We start from the raw sequence: 6,000 nt of genomic DNA on the forward strand, positions 1-6,000 counted from the left end.
AATGTTTTCAAAACCTGTAACAAGTGCTGATAGACACACTGAGGTCACATCCAAATTCGATCACATTTATAAACTATAAATCATGATATATTTATCTTATTTTTTCCTTTTCGCACATAATGATGTTAATTTCTTACGTTTCTATCTTTGAAGACTGTCTGACATACTGTTGAAGTTTTCCCACCTGTAGTGCAGTTCAGGATTATAGGTTTTCCCTGTCACTCTGCACAGCTGCCATATTTGTGAAGACACAATGTGGAGTTCATCAGAAGGAATCTCTTTTATTACCTAAACAGTTAAGGTGGTCGTCTCTCAGCCAGGAAACCCAGTCTGATAATGGCAGTCAGTGACGCAGGTTTTGGGGAAAGTTCAGAAACATACTTAATGTGTAAAACATGTAATAGCAGATAGCAGACGAGTGTCTGAACAGGACGATTGTTGTTGGTGTGTGTCGAAGACCAAGCAGCGTTTATCCTTTCTCCAGAACAAATCAAGGTTGAAAGGGCAAGACTGCCAGAAGATACCAGCCTGTGTGTGTGTGTGTGTGTGTGTGTGTGTGTGTGTGTGTGTGTGTGTGTGTGTGTGTGTGTGTGTGTGTGTGTGTGTGTGTGTGTGTGTGTGTGTGTGTGTGTGTGTGTGTGTGTGTGTGTGTGTGTGTGTGTGTATCCATGTGTTTGACAGAGGACTGTGTGTGTGCGTGTATGTGCGTGTGTGTGTGTGTGTGTGTGTGTGTGTGTGTGTGTGTGTGTGTGTGTGTGTGTGTGTGTGTGTATCCATGTGTTTGACAGAGGACTGTGTGTGATTTTCAGCGTGTGTGTGTGTGTGTGTGTGTGTGTGTGTGTGTGTGTGTGTGTGTGTGTGTGTGTGTGTGTGTGTGTGTGTGTGTGTGTGTGTGTGTGTTTGACAGAGGACTGTGTGTGATTTTCAGCGTGTGTGTGTGTGTGTGTGTGTGTGTGTGTGTGTGTGTGTGTGTGTGTGTGTGTGTGTGTGTTTGCGGTTGGGTTGGATGCCAGGAAGCACATTCTTTGGCGGTGTCCACAGGTGCTGCCAGGCGGAGCTCGGGGAACACGATGCACGGCGCTCTGGAACTCGCGCCTTCAGATAAAACTGCACTCGCGTCATCCACGAGTTTGGAAAAAAAAGTATCAGGGTGACGACACGACGCTCACATCATGACGGAGACTGTGGTTCTTGCGGTGCTGACTGACGTCTCGCTCCAGCCTGCAGACTGACGCTGACTTTGCGTTCATGCTGCAGTTGTTGCTTTGTGTTAATGCTCAGGCGGCAGTGGAGCCGCGACAGGACCCTCGGCCGGGGAGACCCCCCCTCTCCTGGCTCTGGTCCTCATCTGTCCAACTCAGGATGAATGCTTCTGAGTCCAAGGGCAGTGGGAACAAGGCTCCCACTGTGCTGCTCTGCATCAACCACCTCGGGAATGGAGCTCACCCGTACTTTGAGCACCACTCAATTCACACTGAACATTGTTACAGGTATTACTTGTTTTAAGTATTACAATTAATTGCAAAGTGCACTGAAAAGCTTTGGTTCAGATATCTGAATGCTCCCTGATGCAGCAGCCGCCCCACAGTGCAAAGCTCTATTAAATGCAACCATTGTCATATATCAGTCTGTGGAGGCAGCATCCAAAGTGAGCTCGTAGTCTTGATGGTTTGTGTAAAGAAAGTCCTCCAGAATTCAGCACAAAGAAAAATAACTAATGTCTCCATAGTTACAAATAATCAACTGCAATATCCAGTGAATGTGCATCCACCAGTAGAATTGATGAAAGAGAAATGGACATTGGCGCTACGTCTGCATGGTTCCTGGTCTTTATCATCATGGAGCTAATGACCAGGCCCTCCATTGGGCAAGGCACCAGTTACAGCATCCGCTTGCATATGTTCCTTTGAGGAGTCAGGATTCAGAGGAAGCTTGTACTCCTGGTTTGTGTGATGAAGGAATTCAGCGTTCATCAAGAAACATGGGATGAATAAAAGGAGAATGGAAATTGGTCCCAAGTCCAAAGGGACATTTTGGGTTTTATGTACAGTACTTCTAAAGTTAAAGCTCAAGATGCATCTGAAATGTAGCTAATGCGAAAGTCACCCCACAATGCAAAGCTTCATGAAGTGCAGTTATTAATTTGAATGTATTAGTCTACTTCCTATGTGGTGAGAGGCAGGATGGAGACGATGGTTGGTGTAAAGAAGGAACTCAGTGTTCAGCACAAACCAACACAACAATGCCATAGTCCCAAATAACTGCCTTTGACCTACACCGAATGTACATCCCCCAGTGTGATGGACAATTAGGGAATTGTGAATGCACAACTTTGGAGGAACATGAAACAGCCTTAAACTTAAAGACTGATCTGAAAGGGGCTTAATGCGGCAGTCCCCCCACAGTGCAGAGTTTACTCAAGTGGATCCAAAGGGTCCTCATGGTTTGTGTAAAGAAGGCTTCCTTTCAGGTTTAAACATGGCTATTGTGGCTTTACCACATCGCACCTGTTTTAGTCAGGTAGCATTAATATCATTTTACTAATATATACAGCATGCCCTCAGTAGGTGTCGGATTGTAACCTATTTTAAATATGTATATTATGTATTTCAAATATGTTGGTATGCTCTTCTTACTACTTTTATGTAATTATTCCTGCACCTAAAACACTTCAAAGACATCAAGATTAGTGGATAAACAGGGATATACAGCTGTGTGATGCAGTTGGTCACACTGGTTACCAATATTTGCATACTATTAGATGAAAACTAGCTGTCACGGCTCCGGCTTGCAGACTTCTGAGGCTCCTGTGGCTCAGGTTGTGAGGTTATTATGGTCACTGTCATGGATGCACACAGCCGGACGGGAACATATTAGTTTTTGCTTCAGTAGTGCCCCATGGCTGCTTTTATGATTGTTAGGGGCTATCAACTGTTCCACTGTTGTTACTGACAGCAAAGTGACCACAGACAATGGACGGTATGACAAACATCGCAAGAGACCGACAGTGAACTATCCTACTGTTTATCCAGCTGGCAAACTGACCACCGACACAAACCTTGTGTTGACCAGAGTCAATCCACTGCCCTGTTATTACAGACAATGGAAAGACCAGTACAACTGGTTATTACAATTTGGCCATGGACAATGGACAGACAGCATCACTGTTGTATCCACTGTCCCATCCTAAGAACTGCCCTGCTGTTATTACCTACAATATAAAATGAATATGCAGTCATCATGGGCAGCAAAATGACCATGTACAATGGGTTGTTCCAGTGTTGCTACTCTTTACACTTTGAACACAGAAAACTGACGCTCATCCTGGTATTACAACTATAATAAGTGTGCTTAAATTATTATTCCATCCATCCATCCATCCATTATCTACTGCTTTATCCAGGCCGGGTGGTGGAGGCAGCAGTCTAAGGAGGGTTGGCCAGACTTCCCTCACCCCAGACTCTTCCTCCAGCTCTTCTGGTGGAACCCCAAGGTGTTCCCAGGCCATAGAGAGACATAGTCCCTCCAGGTGTCCTAGGTCTCCCCCGAGGCGTCCTACCAGAGGGACATGCCCGGAACACCTCCCTGGGGAGGCATCCATCCAAAACAGGTGCCTGAGCCTCCTCAACTGGCTCCTCTGGATGTGGAGGAGCAGAGGCTCTACTCCGAGCTCCTCCCTGGTGACTGAGCTCCTCACCCTATCTCCAAGAGTGACTGAGCTCCTCCCCTATCTCTAAGAGTGACTGAGGTCCTCACCCTATCTCTAAGGGTGACTGAGCTCCTCCCCCTATCTCTAAGGGTGACTGAGCTCCTCACCCTATCTCTAAGAGTGACTGAGCTCCTCACCCTATCTCTAAGAGTGACTGAGCTCCTCACCCTATCTCTAAGAGTGACTGAGCTCCTCCCCCTATCTCTAAGAGTGACTGAGCTCCTCCCCCTATCTCTAAGAGTGACTGAGCTCCTCACCCTATCTCTAAGAGTGACTGAGCTCCTCACCCTATCTCTAAGGGTGACTGAGGTCCTCACCCTATCTCTAAGGGTGACTGAGCTCCTCACCCTATCTCTAAGGGTGACTGAGCTCCTCCCCCTATCTCTAAGGGTGACTGAGCTCCTCCCCCTATCTCTAAGGGTGACTGAGCTCCTCCCCCTATCTCTAAGGGTGACTGAGCTCCTCCCCCTATCTCTAAGAGTGACTGAGCTCCTCCCCTATCTCTAAGGGTGACTGAGCTCCTCACCCTATCTCTAAGGGTGACTGAGCTCCTCCCCCTATCTCTAAGGGTGACTGAGCTCCTCCCCCTCTCTCTAAGAGTGACTGAGCTCCTCACCCTATCTCTAAGGGTGACTGAGCTCCTCACTCTATCTCTCAGGGTGACTGAGCTCCTCCCCCTATCTCTAAGAGTGACTGAGCTCCTCACCCTATCTCTAAGGGTGACTGAGCTCCTCACCCTATCTCTAAGGGTGACTGAGCTCCTCACCCTATCTCTAAGAGTGACTGAGCTCCTCCCCCTATCTCTAAGAGTGACTGAGCTCCTCCCCCTATCTCTAAGGGTGACTGAGGTCCTCACCCTATCTCTAAGAGTGACTGAGGTCCTCACCCTATCTCTAAGAGTGACTGAGCTCCTCACCCTATCTCTAAGAGTGACTGAGCTCCTCCCCCTATCTCTAAGGGTGACTGAGCTCCTCCCCCTATCTCTATGGGTGACTGAGCTCCTCACCCTATCTCTAAGGGTGACTGAGCTCATCCCCCTATCTCTATGGGTGACTGAGCTCCTCACCCTATCTCTAAGGGTGACTGAGCTCCTCACCCTTATTATTACAAACAGTAAATATCCCCTCCGTCTGTGACTACCAGCAATGGATTATCTGACAAATACTGCAGATACAAGACAGTGGACTACCTCACTGTTGTCCAGCCAGAAAAATTCCCGAGACAATGGATTATTCTACTGTTATTCTAAATTATTATTTGACCAGAGGAAATTGAATTTACTGTAGATTCGTATAAAGTTATTACAAATATCAAATTGACCAGACAATAGATTATCCCATGAATAATATGGACGTCAGACAATAGACTGCTCCATAATTGAGGATATACCAAAGTGCCCAGATACATTGACCTGTTATTAAAATCGAACAACAGACTGGCCACAGACAGTGTGTGTGTGTGTGTGTGTGTGTGTGTGTGTGTGTGTGTGTGTGTGTGTGTGTGTGTGTGTGTGTGTGTGTGTGTGTGTGTGTGTGTGTGTGTGTATGTATGTATGTATATACATACATACATACATACATACATATATAGAGCAATTACTGAGTGACCATATATTATGGATTATCCTAATGGTATTTTTGGCCAATTGCTTAGTGACCACAGACAATGGGCTATCGTTTGGATATTAAATAAAAACCTTCGATTGACCACAGCCGATCCTGCTAATGATGCATAACAACTACTGACTGACCACAGACAATGGATTATTTTATAGAAATTAAATGGCAATCGCTGAGTGACCATAGACCATGAACAACCCTACTGATAATAAAGACAAACCACAGTGACCACAGTCAATGGACTATGATGGAATATCTAACTTGTACAACATCTGATAAGCTGGCACAGACAATAGTTCATCCAGCTGTTGTGATGAACAGTGATTGGAATTGACGTATAGGAAAGCCTCCTGTTTTCCTGGACCTCAGACTTTGGACTGTTGTAGTGCAGGTAGGAAGGGGGACACGGACACGGACAATGGAGATAAAGACCAAAGACTATGGCCTAGTAATGTAACAAGATGCTAAATAAACTGTACCAATCTGTGAAATCGTGGGAGTGAAAAAGGAATGGGCTGATATTTAAAGCCAGTCAGTCCTCTTGTGTAACATTTGATCTCATCACAGTTCAGAGGTGGTTAAAGGTCAGAGCTGCTGGACCAGGAAGGATCTGGTGAAAACCAAGGATTGTGGGAACTCTGATGAAAATGAGACGCACATAAATGTGTCTGT

This window comes from Blennius ocellaris, assembly GCF_963422515.1.
Source record: "Blennius ocellaris genome assembly, chromosome: 22".
NCBI classification, from domain to species: Eukaryota; Metazoa; Chordata; class Actinopteri; order Blenniiformes; family Blenniidae; genus Blennius; species Blennius ocellaris.